This window comes from Siniperca chuatsi, linkage group LG21, assembly GCF_020085105.1.
Source record: "Siniperca chuatsi isolate FFG_IHB_CAS linkage group LG21, ASM2008510v1, whole genome shotgun sequence".
NCBI lineage: Eukaryota > Metazoa > Chordata > Actinopteri > Centrarchiformes > Sinipercidae > Siniperca > Siniperca chuatsi.
The window spans coordinates 10,536,162-10,553,232 of NC_058062.1; the positions used below are offsets into that span (position 1 = coordinate 10,536,162).

The window sequence follows — 17,071 nt, forward strand, 5'->3', positions numbered from 1 at the left end:
TTCATCACGCCAGAGTTTTGACTGTTTATCCGGCTCTTAATGTGGTTCAAGTAGCCTACTTTAATGGTGAAACACAACACAATTTCTTAAATTCTTTGAATTACAAGATACATTATTGCTTCATAAACGAAATATATTCTTATTAAACAGAAGTCCAGGCACATATCTGCCTGTGTGCAGCCTGCTTTACTGCATGAACACTATAACAATACTTTCCATATGATATAATGCAGGAAATACTACAAATACAATGCACTTTTTTGGTGAGAAGTGAGATTTAACTTAAAAGTAATTTTGATCTTGTAAATTGTTGGTGTTGTTGCATTGCATTTTGTGGTAGTGTGCGTCTTTTATGGTATCCACCCTATGTGTACTGTATAGTGAGGGCTGTAGAGGACTCTTCTTCACTCCAGCTCAGTCAAACAGAACCTAGCCCAGAGTGAATTCACACTTCAGACTAAAAATAATGGGCATCCTGAATGTAGCTTAGGATTGTGGGACAAAAACAAACAAACAAACACTGTTTTGAATAACTAATTGAGTTATTTTGCCCTCTTCTTGCATCTTTCACAGAATTATGAAATATATTCAAGCCTAAAACAACTGAGCCAGGATGTGTAGGCTACAAGCTCAAGACTTTAAACAAATTAATTTATTATTTCATTTTACAATGGACTTTGCTATTTTAAGGCAGAAGCAAATGAACCATGGGCATCCTGTGCTGTATATTAGAAAAAGGAGTCTAATCATGTACCAGGCAGAATAAACACATTATTACTTATCTGTGTACAATTTAACACTGAATACATATGAATTTAATTGTTAGGGGAGTTGTCTGGGTGTGATTTTGAAACTAATTAGACCCAGTTGGGGAGCATCACACAAGTGAGAGAACAAACATATTGGTTCTCAGTCCCTTGTGCATTTTGTATTCCACTGCACAGAGTGTGGCTGATAAATGTACCTATTGTTAGGTAAACACCTCTCACAAAACTAAACAAACATGCTCATTACTACCACAACACATCTGTTGCAGTGATATAAGAGATGCCCGCTTCTTCTTGAAGCAGCGGCATCAGCCCTGTGCATACAGGTGCACTTCATGCATGAGTGATGCCTCGCTGTATGTTGTCTTTAGTGGTAATTTGGAAACATTAGCGGGCGGCACAGGTGCTTCAATGCATACAAAATACACAATAGTGCAGTTTTGTGATGCATAAAGTAATCTTTTGCTTTCTAAGTGCTACTACAATCAGCAGGGTGGACTTTTCTTGGTGCCGAGTTCCATTATGTATGTAGATGAAAATGCTGAATGATAATATGGGGCTTAGGGGTTGCATTTGTTAATAGGTTACATATATATATTTGACCCTCATATGCATGCAGCACATCATGCATTCGAAAAAGCTTGCCAGCTAAATGACTCAAACTATGATCTGGCCTCAAGGTGCTAAAGCTGAAATCAGTGAGTGCTTTCTGATCTTTTCAACCTTCAGTACTGTCAGTACTGTATGCCATATGAGACAGTTCAGCTCCAGCTTCCAGAGGTCTGTCAACTGGTTCATGGCTTTATCAGCTTTGGATAAGGATTTTTAAATTTTTTTTTTAATCAAAGTTCATGTGAGAAAAGATGCATTTAAATTTTAATTACTCGACTCTCCTTCTTCTCTCTGTCTGTGCAATTTTGTATCAGAATCATATAGTGTGAGCTCAGCTGTGATTTGTTATGAAGTGCACCTTCATGAACCAAGTGAACATTGCCTTTTTGATGTAACTATTTATGTAAAGTAAAATGTACAGTCCCTAATAGAATAAAAACAAGAAGACATTTAGTCATGCATCTAGGTCAAAGAGACATATATCACAGTGCTGCCTGCAAAGCACTTCAGGGCTCTCCTTGTTCACAAACATTTGCTTGTCCTGTACGTCTTTGATCTGTAACTTGCTGAGTTGAGTGCTGGATACTCAGGCTGCCAAGACAAGAGTTATCTGTCAGTAAACATTCAGCTTTCTGTCTGTGGTGACTGTGGCTGCTGGAGAAATATAGTGAAGACATTCTGTGAGGGATAAATCAAAGATGGGGAGGACACATAACATAGATCAACTGATTCTCTGGACTCAAGTGTACAGTTCATCCTCACAGTTGACGGCCACTGCAGTGTATTGCATTTGACACCAATTGCTTTGATGTTTGTGATTTTCAGGATAGACTGTCAAGTATTTAACACTGAAAATAGGGAAGAAACGTTTTTATCTAACGCTTGAAAATGCATTTGGTTGGTCCATGATGGTGTAGTGTAGTACATAATTGACATGCTGCAGGTGAAAGACTTGAAGCTTGAGAAAGGAAGAGAGAGGACACCTTTACATATCTCTGCCTTTTGTGGTTTCCTGAGTATGAGCCATCTAAGAAGATGAGAGCGAGAGAGAGCGAGTAAGAGAGCGATGGATAGATGAGAAGAGAGAAGCACAATGGCTTTGCTCATTTCTTGCTGTGCTCCCTTCTACTTTTTCTCTTTGTCTAGTGCAGAGAATAGAGCTGAGAGCTAAAGAGAGAAAGACAGAGACCAGAGACATATAGATAGAAACAGTCTAAATTGTAGATAGACAAAGAGACAGACTAAGTGAGCACACAAAAGACGTAGAACTAAAGAGAGAGACGATCCAGAGATCCTCTGCTGGATGGTGTGGAGGACAGGTTTGAAGAGGAGTGTAGGTATCAGCACCCATCAAGTGATCACAGACGTCCTGTGAGGTTCTACAGGCTCAGATTTAAACTGAGCCCCACAATGGACCCACGAGGGCTAAAAATAGCTTCCACTACAAAGAGCTGTCACTCTGGATTGCATGAGTGAGTCCGTCTGGATACTGCCGCTGGGCTCCATTTACCATCCAGGTCATAACACCTTGTCTGTACACACACACATATGTGTACATACTCATAGGTACATGAGCAAACACTAAAAAATGCTCAAATAATATATTTTTTTAAGACATGCAAAAAAAAAGTCATCCCTTCAGAAATGATGCAGGCACCTCTTTGAGTCAAACAATAGCAAGTAAACAAAAATTGTACTGTCTGCATCCTTAGGCCAACTTGTGTGATTTCTAAAATAAATGCAATAAGGAGCAGTGAGAGGCGTCGCTCATTTAAGAAAATCAGATCGGCAGCAGCCAAGGGTCTGCGTGTCATACAGGCAATTAAGCAAATTTAGTGTTCCTCAGAGCAATGATACACATGATTCCCATTTCTTTTGTGAATAACCATCCAGTAGTGTCAAAGATACTATGCTTCAAAAATAAACTGTGGCCAATCAGTAGTTCATGTTATGTTTTTTTGTTTTTGTTTTTCTTTTTCTCGTGGGGGACAAAAATCTACCATTAAGGTGAGATATATTCACTTGTTTTTTTATGCAGTTTGACTTTTTTTGAATCAAGTAAGTTTTAAACAAGTACATTCACTTTAGGAATAAGTTTAAACATTAAAAGTTGAATTGTCCCTAAAGAGAATTTCATAACCCATTAGAAGACTAAATGACTTGCTGATAAAGGCATTTTTTCAACTGCAGCTATATACAGAATACACACCAGTATAAAATATGTGTGCACTTTCTTTCTCTTTCTCTCTCTCTCACACACACACATAAAGACACACACACACACACACACACACTGTATATGTACAGATACACAGTGTTTATATACACAATTGAACAGGAAGGATCAGAACCAATGCCGTTTTCCTGCCGTTAACGGGAAGGGTCCCGTTAATGGCAGGAAACATCTACTGCTTATCGAATAGACATCGACTCCCATGTTACTGCGAGCCACAATTTGATGGGTGATTTTGCTGTCCAGCTTTCAGGCACGTGCTGGGTTAAACGGATAAGTTAAGAGTTTATTAAATCTTCCCAAGTACACCTAACAATGTGCCAGTAGCAGAGCAACTGTCAGTTCCTTCAATGAAACCTCTTTGAAATGAGCGCTTTATTTCTAGAGGAAAATCAAATTACTTATTTATTTTTGCTGAACAATAAACACATACACTTGCTATAGCAACAGAAAACATCTGGTGAAAGTGGAGGACGCAAACAGGTTACCTTACATTTTCCCAATGTTAGGGATTTTGAGGGATGTTTTGATTGAGATACATACCAAAGCCTTTCTTCATTTTGTTTGTTGTTCCAGCCATGGCTACGTTATGTCTTCAGTTTTCTCCATAAAGGCCACAGCGCAGAGCGGATTGTGTTCTGAGCGGAGTCCTGATGTGGCTCTCTAGTCTCTGGGTAGTGTCTGCTGCCTTTCCCCCATGTTCTCCGCTCAGTACCAGGACCAGAATCAGATATGAAGTGCAGCACATTCCATCACTTACTGTGGTCTGGGTGACTGCCAACAGCTTACCTTCCTCCCCCTGTGAACAAATCCAGACAATGTTTTGATGTTGCCTAATCTGCAGTGGGAAAACGACAAGATTAATCAATCTGACATGCCAAAAGAGTCGTACATCCCCTCACAGTGGACAGGCTGGATTGTTTCTGCAGCGGCGGTCAAGAGGAATCAGCACTTGAGCTTCAGCTGTTGTCAACAAAAAGGAGCTAAAAAGTGTTTTTTAAATAGTTTTTTATGTATTTGTGTTTTATTAAGTGTGTCTCTTGCCACAGTCAGAAAAGATTGCGTCATTCCTTTTTCCACTTTCACACACACTGAACATAAGAAACCTATTTTAATATTGTAAATAAAGCAAAACCAGAGATGCAGTGCTCTTTAGAAACCCAATGCATCATTTCATTCTTGGTTTTGTAAGAGGTTTGCTATTTCAGCCTCACAGCACGAAGATTCACCACATACACTTTGGCTAGACAGCCAGACACCGAAACACTTAAATCATATCCCTCTTGTCTTCGCTCAATCAGTTCAACAAAGTCCAACAAGGAATAGTTTGAGGATTACAGCGTCCCAGTGTGTACAAGTTTCAAAGGCGCATGTCTGATAGTTTGAGCCGGCGCTGTTAAGTAATGTAGAGCAGGCTGTTCTCAATCACTGTTCGTACTTATACCTACGAAAAGTAATGCACTATAATTCGTATATAAGGACATTGTTCAATTTATTGTTAGGCAATGACCTCTAGTGGCCTTAGTAATTATCAATGGAGCAAAGGAGGAAGTCAGGTGAGGTGACTGACAGGCTCAGATTGTTATTATAAGTGTCTGACAACGTTATGGAAAGGACCCTACAGAGAAATAAAATGTTTTTCTTTACCTTTCGCTTGTCTGTTTGTTATTGTGTCTAACCAAGTCTCGCTCAAAGAGAAGTCACGTTCTGAAATCTCATAAGAGGTGACTTGCTGCAGGAAGACGATGGTGGGTGAGAATTGGAGAGAGGAGTGCCGCGAAGAGTTTGTTGTGTTGGAGTACAGAAAGCGTAGCTTAGTGTTATCTAAAAGATTTTCAATGTCATGGCTGAATATTTAGCTGATTTCGACAATATGGATGAGGCCTTTGAATTCGATGGCGGACCCGTATTTATTTGAGTATATGGATGAAGAGCTCCTACAAATTGAAGAGTGGACAAGGTGAGAGACGGGCAATAAAAATGACCATTATTTTTAAAAATCAAATACCAATTTCAGAAATCATAGATCAGTATCGTTAAAATTGCAACAAAAAGTATCAGTAGCATATAGAATTTAAAATGTTTGACATCGCCCATCCCTACTGTTGCCGCTTGAACTGTAGCGATTTTATGAACTATTTTTAGTGCCCGCCTACAAAGACATTCAACCTATCAAATTACAGTGCCGACATTGTCAGTCAGAATGAAATATTCATGCTCTCATACTAATTTCAGTTTGACTTTAATATTTAATACACAGTTCCATTTTGAGGATTGCAGAACACACAGTGCTGATAAGAGTAAAACTTTACTGCAAGCATTAGGATGTCATGCAAGTTTGTGTTGCTTAATTTGGCATTAAATATTAGGATGAAAAAAAGACATTGGCTTTCTCATGGGTAACCTCAAACTAGCCAGCTAGAATTGCTTATAATAAAAACAGCAAGTTTTGTGATAATTTTTTCTTTGCAGATTTTTTAAAGTGATAGATTTTGTCCAAACCGTATTTTAAAGTCCCATATATCAACACCCTTGATTATATAAAATGAACAATGTATGGGAGTGAGAGTGGAGAGCCAACTGTCTTTGATATTTGAGCATAACAGATGTGGACCAATAATAATTTAGTGCTCCTATCCATATGTTAATACTTAAAGTAACTTCTTAAGGTCTCTGGTAAATAGCAGCCTGCCCATTAAATTCAATCAGAGCTTATGTTTTGTAGATGGACTGAGATATAGCCTCATACTCAGAAGGTCATGACTGGAATTATCTCTGAGGACTCAGATAAGTCATGTTGGCCAGAGAGAATTCAGTGGGTTGTGATGATGGAAACACATCACTTGTCTTGCTCTAAGATGAATCACACAATCAGGCTCAATACAGCCCATATGATTACGTACTAATGACCAACCTACACGCTCCAGTGTTGACTGAACAGGGGCCATGTGTGCGTGGCTGTTCAGAGGTCATTATTGATCAAGTTTTGGATGAGATTTAAGAGTTGAAAGGTGGTAGTTGCGTTCATGTCTGGCTCACTTCTTACTCAGTGAGGGAGTTAACCTGCCCATCCTGTGGGAAGTAAATTCCTCTTCAGTGCACAAAGAGACATTTCCATGCAGGGAGGAGACTGAAACAAAAAGATTTCTCGCAGGAGAATCAATACCAGCAAAGGATTTGTAAAGATAAAAGAACACAACAAGGTTTTGCTTTTCTCTGAACTGCTTTGTAAACCCTGGAGGAGGTAAAGGTATTGAGCCATTTTTTGTTTGTTCAGATCCACATCGGCGTGGCACTAAAAATACACCCTCCTCCCTCGTAACGTGTGTGGGTCGAGGGTCAAGTGTAGCTCCTTTTGCTCCCCAGCACGGCCTATTATCACAGTACAGAGCACAAACAACAGTTGCTTTATCTCAACAACTGTTCAACTGGAAACTGTCGCAATCATGCCCTTGCCATGGGCTTTGGGTTGCATGCCGTCCACATGACAACTTTTCACAAATGATCTGAAAATTCTGGTCCACTGCTCATCGTTTTTTTTTATTATGTCGCTTTTTTTGAGTGAAATGACTACATAAGTATGAAGGCAGAGTGTTGTTCAAGACTAAAACATCAAGGGTTTCTGTCCCTCAATTCTATGTCTCTAATCCTACATCAAATATATAAAATAATAATAATCTTAAAGCTACAAAGGCTTCACAGGAATAAAAACACACAAACAAGGGTAAAAGCAAACAAAAGCGATAATAATGAATACATCTAAAATGGTAGATAAAGCACATTGTATTCAGGTTATAGTGATTTTAAATGAAAAATACCCATAAGGAGCAGATTGATTTCATACAGATTTTATGTTTATTGCTGTAAATGAGGTCCTCATGCAACAAACAGCTCAGCAAATACTTGCTGAGTCAGAAAGAAAGCAGTCTATAAACTACATAGTGTTTTGGGTGCTAATTGTATTTTATTATTATTATAGGTTTTGCATCCAGCAGAGCTTTAGTTCATTTTGCTAATAGACCTCAACCAGAAAATGTGCCGGTATTCCCTTAAAAATGATGAAACCACAGAGGGAGTCTTGGCTTACTTTTCCTCCATAGTTGCAGGAGTAACGTATGTGAATTTTAACACAAGATATACTATATTTTCCCTAACTGTAGAGGGAGTGCAGTTCATGTGTGGTGATGTATAGACTATTCCCACTACTGGGATAGATAGTACAAAGTGTCTTTTCATAGTCACAATACCTTGTAATAACTTCAAAATGATGTACATACATGAAATAAGAATACATAGGACATATAAGTGCATCTGGGAGAAAACCCTTTTGTTTTATGGATAGAGAAAAAAAAAGAGCACAACGGGTTCAGGCTAAATATAGAATAACATTCATATGATACTGTTAATGAAACTCTTACTCTTCTTTTTTAAATTACCTGATGTGATAGAAAAACCACCAACAATCTTAAAGGGCATTTTGGAAAATACATTTATTCATTTTCTTACTGAACATTAGATGAGAAGATTGATACCACTCATAGCATAGCGCAAAGACAAGAAACAGGGGAAACAGCTAGCCTGGCTCTGTTCAACAGTTACAAAATTCAGCTACCATCACCTCTAAAGCTCACTAATTAGCACATTATTTCTTTTTTGTTTAATTCATACAAAAACCGAAGTGTAAAAATGCCAATTGCCATTTTACGAGGGGTTAGGTGCCAGACTATTTCTTGGCTTGGACAAGTAACTTCCTGTCTCTGGCATTTGTAACTGGGTGTGTATATCAGAAAAACTTTAAGAGAGCAACACAACACTTATCTTAAAACCACCACAGAACCAAATATCCTCAAGTTATTGCAGGTGTCAACAGTTGCTGCAGTGCTGCCTGATGTTAGTGCTGTAACAGTTAAATGGTTTGCAATGAGGGCTCGACATAAATTAAAGGATTTGAATTGCAGACAATGTCAGACTAATAATTTCCAGAGGAGCGTTTTTGTCTGTGTTACCTTTCAATGAATGAAGCCTTTCTTTAGTGGGAGTTGAAAAACAACATGTCCTCCTGCGTCACTAAAGAGACTGCTGATGTCAGTGTGTTTTTGACCCGAGGGGCTGGACAGGGCCTCCGCATGCTGTGTACACAGCAGGAGACATTGACCTCCATCCACATGTAACAGACACACACACACTCACACTCCCTGCTTATGGCTTTCACAAGAATACAAGAAACACCCACAAGGTTTGGTGTTGGTTTAGGTGACTTAATCAACCCACTGTACAAAAGCGTCTGTGACAAACATTGAAATATTGTTTTGCCAAGAATAATTTTTAAAGGAGAAAATTCTGCATGTTTCATTGGCATATGTCACCCTGCCAACTATCAGTGCTGTTTTCTGTTAATGCTCCTAACATTTCAGTTTCTGTAGAAAAACATGACTAAGGGCAAGGCGGAGTGAAAAGCTGGCCGTCATAGAGAGATCTATGAACGATATCCCTGCACATTTTCGGACAGTCTCTCCTGGAAGGCATTCATAGTGTTGCATTCAAAGTGAAAGAAATTGTTGTGTAAAGAATGAAAAAAGAGAGCTAGAGAGAGAAGTTCAAACCCTGGGTCCTCTCTCACCTCCGCACAGCTGGCCAATTACGGTGTGAGGTGTGTGTGTGTGTGTGAATGTTGGCTTGAGGTAATTGCTACCATCAACATGCTAACATGCTCAAAATGAAAATACTGCCATGCTAATGCTAAGCAGGTATTAATGTTCCATGTTCACCATCTTAGTTTAGCGTGTTAGCATGCTAGCATTTGCTATTTAGAACTAAACAAAGTACAGCTGAGGCTGATGGAAATATCATTAGTTTTGCAGGTAATTAGTAAGTAAGTATTGGACAAATTGAAATTTTGACTCCATCTGAAGAGGTCAAAACTCCAGCAACAGGCCTCAAGCCGAAATGCGTTGGTCTGACAATAAAGTTATTCTTTATATTAAAGGTTTTGCTGGAGTTTTGACCTGTTCAGACTGTTTACCTTCTCCATGCACCTTGGAAGTACGTGAAGTTGTGCCATAAATCCCTACTCTGCTTCTACATCCCTAGAGCCATGGCAGGCAAAAATTAAGAAGGAAGTTTTAGATTTAGATTTTTTTCCGGCCAAGATGCATTTAAAATGGAAAAATACACTCTCTATTGTAACTGTACTGTATGACACATACTGTACATGTTATTTCTATGTGGGGACAGCTTGGGGAGCAAAGATGTGACAATCATCACAAACAAGCAGTGGAAAAGTTCACTTTGTATTAGAATCACAATAGAAGTTGTGGTGTATCACACTAGATTAATTTTCATTCATTAATTTAATTTCATTAAACCTTCATATTATACTGATGAATGAAGCAGTGTTTAATAACCAGGCAAGGTTGAATGGGCTTCCTCTAAAATTGTGTGTATTGAGTCTGAACACTCCTGGTGAGGATTTATACATAAGACAGAGATACTTCCCTCTGTACCATCTGCTGGCATTTCATCATGTGCTGTGTCTAAGCTTGCGGAACTGAGCCATGTCAGGGCATTTATTTTTCTTTAATGACCCCCCTCACCTGTCTGTAGCTGACTGAGTCGCTGGCTTCTTCTTCCTGCGCTGCCACCTCGCCTCTACAGCTCTCTCCTGTCAAACCTCATCTCCTCTCTCCTTTAAAGAGCTGCCATGCTCTCCCTCCTTTACTGAGCTGTGTTGTCATAAACTAAACACATCAAATGTTCATTACACACTAGCACACTGCTTCTATGAAGTATTATTCATGCCCTCTGCAGACCTGTGTTGAACTGCTGAGGGTCTTTCAAGAGCTCAAGACAGCCACCCAACAGCTGTTTCTCAGGCTTTGGCTATCAGCACAACCGATCTTGTCTGCAAACATATAAGCGCGTGGAGGTGGAGGACAGACACATTTACATTCAGTGTTGGGCAATCTACATGGAAAGTGTAGTGAGCTAAGCTACCAGTTACTCCACATTAAATTAAGCTTCACTACACTGAAGCCCTCAGAGAAATGTAGCAAGCTAAACTACAGCAACATGGCAAAAGTAGCTTACTACATTGAAGCTTTTTTTTAAAAACTGAACCAACTTCATTCCAAGTCAATGCTATCTCAGTGATCAGTAAAACTGTCAATAAGCTGTGCTCTCTGCTCTCACTGCTCCAAAACCAACCATGCTTAATTTTAATTATTTTCTGCCAATAGAAAATGAAGAAATTGTAGCTAGCTAGTGATTAGCTGCTGGTTAGCTTATTCAGTGGTTATGTTAGCTTATTTGGGAATCACCTGAATGTGTAAACCCTAGACTGTATATATAGATGGACGACGCATCTCCACTTCTTCCCCATAGACTGTAATGAAGCCAAAATATTCCGGATACAGGAGCCATCTTGCGCTTTTGACGTCATTTGGAGCCAGAGTCTGCGAAGTAGTGATGGGAGTTGGAGCCATGGTATTGAGGTCCCGCCCATACACCCAGCCGACTCAATCGCGAGCAGGGCTCAGCTGTCAATAATGACATGAAACCCTGTTTTTATACTATCAAATAGCTAATTAAAACCAAACTTAACAGTTTTATTTCAGACCGCAGCAGAAAACTCAGCTGCGCTTTAGCTTCAGAATTGCTCAAGTTTACTCAAAATGCTTGGGTAAATGTAACTTTAGCTTGTGTGGATGCTACTGCATTACTTGATCAATTAAAGAGCTAAGCTACTGAAAAGCTATATTCGCTACTGAGAAATGTAACTAGTAATGCCGCTACTGCCCAACATTGTTAATATTCGAGCCCCCTCTTTTATAATCCCACTTCTCTTTGTATGGACCTTTTCTAGTGAGTTTGGTTATCATAGCTACAGTCTGTCACATTTCTCCACAGAATCTGTAAAGTAGATCAATCCATCTAGCGATCCATCCAACGATGATACTGTAGTGTCATATGTGCTTAAGGTTTTTCTGTGTGATTGCTGCACAGTGTATGTCAGTCCTCCTCAGTGATGAGAGGCAGGATATGTTAATATTTTACAGTCCATAAACTACATCTCCAATGTACAGACATGGGAAATGATAACCCTGTAGGTCTCGCCTGCCTAATTAAATGACTGAAAATAAACCAGGCCAGAAGCGTTTGACGGCATACAGTCCACGTTCATGGATCAGCTCTCTGTTTTGCTTTTTACTGTATCTCATGCTGAGCGAAACTGATTTATGTTTGTAGATAACGTCTGTTCCTACGACCCGGACTGTTCGCGTGGTTAATTCATTCATAAGTGGGGTCAGTTGTAACAAGGGAACCCATAGCTCTTCATGGCAGACTAAATGAAGGCTCTTTAAGATTAAATACACTGAGGCACCGTTTGTTTTCTTGTTGCTAACAAGCAGCTGGATTTAACAAAAAAACAACAACATGGCTACGCATGAAAAACCACAAATGAGATACCTCCGGTGAACAGAAATTATTTCGGAAGCATTATTTACATAGTGATAACTTTAAGCATCTACTGTAAGTGTATCATTCTGCTGCAAGTGTGTGTTTGTGTGGGTGTGTTTGAGAGGTGAGTGAGAGAGAGAGTGGCAGAGCGTAATGTGTGTGAACCTGAGAAGATGGAGCAGCAGATAAGTTGCTTTGCTTTCTCTGCCAAGTGGTAGTAAGGAATTGAGTTCTTTTTTTTAGATTAAGGATGATACAATCATGATGGCAAGAGGGGGGAAATGGAGTGAGATAACACAGATGAGGAATTGGAGCGATAAAGAAAAGAAAGGGCTGTGGGAGCCAAGTGAAATCAAAACAAATCCCCTCGATTTAGTTATGTCCCTTCACGATTCTAACAAACGATGCATTGAGATTTGCAACTTGAAACCCCTTGGACATCTGTTTATGGCCAGGTTATAGTTCAGGAGGCAATTAATCCATCATCAAAACCTACTGAGCCAGTCAGGGCTTAATGGGAATTACTTTTTTGGGATAACATTACTGTCAGCTCTGAGAATCCTCCCCCTTATTTTAGGGACCTGCTGCACACACACATTACATTAATATCTCTCACTGAATCACTGTAGCCTGAAGGTTAGAAAGTAACCAGCTGGGAAAATCATGGTGAGCAAAGTAATAATTCACAACCTTCTCCTGGAAAAGAAAAGATAAGGCTGCTGTTATTTTATCTTTTTGTTATCATCAACAAATCCCACAAAAATGGATTTAACTTGTTTACTTGTTTAAGTAATCTGCCTCTTTGTCTTAGACTTCTAGTGTTCATGTAATCTGAAAACACATAAAATATCCATAACGTTGCATATTATTATATTATTGGATCATTATTATTGATGTATCAATATATAAACGGTGCTTTAATGTTGCAATTGGTCGAGGTGCAGCTAATTTTAACTACTTCATATACTGTTGGGTATATTTGACTTTTCAGTAAAGTAGGACGCATCTTGTATCAGTTAAATGTTTGAAATAAAGAATGGAGTCTGGATTTTTCAATGAGGGAGAAAGAATAGATGTAATTTTAAGAATGTTTAACAACATAATTTAACTTTCTGTGTGAATAAAACATAGACACATATTATTATTTCCAAGCTGAGTATATTATATGTGTTAAAACATTTCTGGAGGGGATCTTTAAGTGTAGTACTTGAATGTATTTATTAAAGTACTTTTCACACTGTATATCTGTCCTGATAGTGAACATAGTGTTATTTATTGCTCTCAGTATGTGAGATCAAAAATGCAGTTGTGAGTTGTTTCAGAATAAAACTTCACAGGTTATGTTCATGAAAGGAATTTATCATCAAGTGCAACGATCTTGTGCTTTAAAAAAAAGTTTTTGGATAGCAAATAAATTATGGCACAGAGGGCAAACTTTCCATATATCTAAGTATATATCAGACTGAGGCTACACAGACAGTACTTGTTAGTGGGATAAATTCATTGTTGCTTAAGGTCTCCTCAGGGGATATGGTGATAATAATAAAAACATAAAACAACACCAGCCTTTTCCTCTCTATTACAGTAGTGATTTAACTAACATCCACTTCAAGTGCTTTTACATCTACTGTAGTACAGAAGTATAGTGTCCCTCTTTCCTGCTGCACAGGAGGAGATGTGTTGTAAGTTTACAAAAGCAAAAACAGCAACTGGTTTGACATAGAAATGAAACTGCAGAAGATACATATAAAGTTGTCCTCTGCACTGTCTGTCTTTATTGCTTACTTGACCTTCTTTACCTGATCTGATGCTGTTTTTTCAGTCATGAATGCTGAGCAGTATTGCAAGTGCACTAATGTCAAAAAATACCCAGGGTTAGGGTTAATTACCACTTTTCAAAGTTCCAAGTCTGTGTTTATATTAAGCAGCCTCTGAGCACACAGTACGACCCTCTCCCCCTGCAGCTTCTCTCTTATAAATGATGTCATTTATTTTTTGGGCCTGAACTGCTTCGCTAAATAAGGTTTAAGCGATTCAGTATATCTATGTATGGCGTCCACTATGCTGTGCAGCTTTGCCACTGTATATGACATACCTCCCCTTCCTCCAAGTGTTTGATAAATTCCAGGCTGATGGCGGAGTGACAGAGCAGCGTAGAGGAGCTCAGGGGATTACTGTACATAAACACTGCCTGCCAGCATCCATAAGAGCTCAGCGTACAATATAGGCATGTGGATACAAGGTAGAGGAGACATGGTGTAGGGATCACACAGGCCCTTTCATAATTCAGCAGGTCTGTTTGGAGTTACCTCATAAACATTAAACATTAAAATGGACAGTGTAGGAGGGGCATGTGTGTGTTCCTCTGCTGAACATACTGTATATATTAAACATATAATGGTCAAACACTCTACACAGGGTTTTTGTTTTGGGAATATCTCTGAATGTGGCTACAGTGAAAGGAAGTGAAGTAAGTTTTTCTCCTCTCTTTATCTTTCGTATATGCCTCCTCTCTATTGCTTGTTTTGTTGTGGAGCCTCATTTCTCATTTCCTCATTTCTGTTTATGGCATTTCTCACAATCCCATCAATCGATCAGACAGCACATACACCATCTATCAGGAGTCTCATTAGTGTAAGAATGAGTCGATGCCAATCTGGGCGTCCAGCGTCCTCATATTTCCCTAAAAGTGTTGATTGAGGCTCTTTGAAGTTTTCAGATCTGCTTTCTGACTCTGCCAAGTCTTGTTTTACTCTTCCTGGTGTTATTTTGTTTGTACAGTAACGTTATGTTTTGCTCGGGGACAAACTGTGTCCATGCAGAGACAGTGAAAAGGATTTGTTTTTTGTCTTTCTGTAAGCTCTCTATTTGTTTATTTCCCTTAACAGTTTTAGTCCACATTGGACTTAATTAGGCAGGTTTATCATATGGTCTTGTTCCGATAACAGTGTTTGTTTATCAAACAGTGGCTCCTGTCCCTGAACTTGAGCCCTTATTAAAGAAGTTGAAGTTGTACATTGTCAGAGCATCATAAGAAAGCCCCTGACAGTCATGTTTAAAGAGAAAAGCAGCCCGGATTTTAAAAGAGACTTTAAAGAGAAAGCAGCGTCTTTGAATCACTCAGCTGGTGGAACATTTTTTCTGTTTATCAAGCCACACCCTTTCACATAAAAGGCAGTTGACACCACAATCTGAACGGCCTTACCATCATCTTTTGGTACAGAGAATGTTTCAGTAAATGTCACAGTAAGGACTGTTTTCTATTCGCAAACAGCTGAATCAGTGTGTTTGACTTGTCATGCTACCTTGCAATTATTGACAGGTGAAATTGTTGTGTTCGCTTCGCTCCTTGCTAGCTTTTTTAAACCAAATCTCAGGCAATTGGTGCAAATGTCACAGGAAGATTTATTACAGTGACAAAGTAGTCCTTTTTTATTCTAAAGAGAAATTATTTACTATTTTTGTGCTTTATATGCTGTTTTTTTTTGTAGAAATATACGCTCACAACTCATAGGGTTGCATTTGATGACCAGATGAATTAATTTAGCAGCTTTCGACTGGATTTAAGACTTGTTAGGAGCTGAATTGGTTCAGGTTATATACGGTCCCTCATTTTGATGCTCAGGTGGGTTCAGCCTTTGGCCAGTGATGGCTGGTGATTATTTAACTGGTTACAGTGGTGCAAGAAGTATTCAGATGCTTTACTTTAAGAAAAGTAGCAATACATTCCTGCATTCAAAATATTACTTAAGTAAAAGTAAGTATTATCAGAAAAATGTACTATAAGTATCAAAAATAAAAGTGCTCATTATGCAGAGTGAACCCTGTCAGCAGCATTCTAATGTTGTAGCTGGTCTAGGTAGAGTACATTCTGACTAGTTATTATCATGGTTGGTAGTTTAATCAATAATAATTCATCATATTTTATAATATGATCAAATATTTTGTATGTAAAGTGTGAAGATTTCTCCCTCATCTATCTGTTGGTTTTGTTGTACAACCTACCCTGTTATCAGCCAGAATAATTGCAAACACCTGTGTGGGTGTGCAGAGCATTTTGCAAAGTAACTAGCAACTGGTATAGCTGTCAAATGAATATAGTAGAATAAGATGCACAATATTTCCCTTTGAAATGCAGAGGCGGAAGTAACTAGGTACTCATGTTACTGTAATTGAGAAGCTTTTTCTTGTACTTTTTTGAGTATTTTTCAAAGTCAGTAATTTTACTTTTACTTAAGTATGTTTTAAATGAAGTAAAGTAGTTCGCTACATTTGTACATCCAGTTACTGAGTAAATTTGTTTATTTTTTCTTTAAACATCTTTTTGGGTAGATTTTACTTTAACTCACTGTATAAAAAAAGACATTAAAAGAACATTTAAAATTGGTACCCCCACTCTCAGCCTTTGCCTCCTCACCACCTGCATGGGGAATCCACACATTTCATTTAAGTTAAAATAACTTTTACTTTGAGTACTTTTTAAGTGAGCTACTTTTTACTTTTTACTTGAGTCATTTTTTACACAGATACCTTTAAATTTACTTGAGTACAGTTTCGGTCAAGTAACAGTACTTCTACTTGATTAAGATATTTCAGTACTCTTTACATCTCTGCTGAAATGTAGTAGTAGTGTTCCAGCTTCTCAAATGTGAGGATAGTAGTGTGGTTTAAGTACAGGTGTAAAGTTGCATAACATGGAAATACAAGTCCCTCAAAATTGTACAGTGCTTAAGTAAATGTATTTAATTACATTCCACCACTGCTTGGGTGGATCCACATGCACTGAGGTTCTCAGCTTACACACACAGATGCACACAAGTTGCCAAAACACTATAAATTGCCCTGAACTGAGCACTTTGACTCATACTATGCTGAGTTACCAGTTAGGTAAACTTGTACATTCTAATCAATGCAGTGTTTCATATTGATTTCTGGTTCTGATTCTTAGCATATTATTTCTGGCATATATTGTAAAGTCATCTCTATGCCAGCTAGGTGAATA

The 17,071-nt window shown here is 38.5% G+C and overlaps 1 protein-coding gene across 2 annotated transcripts in view; it reads left to right on the forward strand.

Moving 5' to 3' along the window:
* gcgra (glucagon receptor a) overlaps positions 1–17,071 on the forward strand; it is a 45,896-nt gene that overhangs the window by 8,409 nt on the left and 20,416 nt on the right. The window lies entirely within an intron of this gene.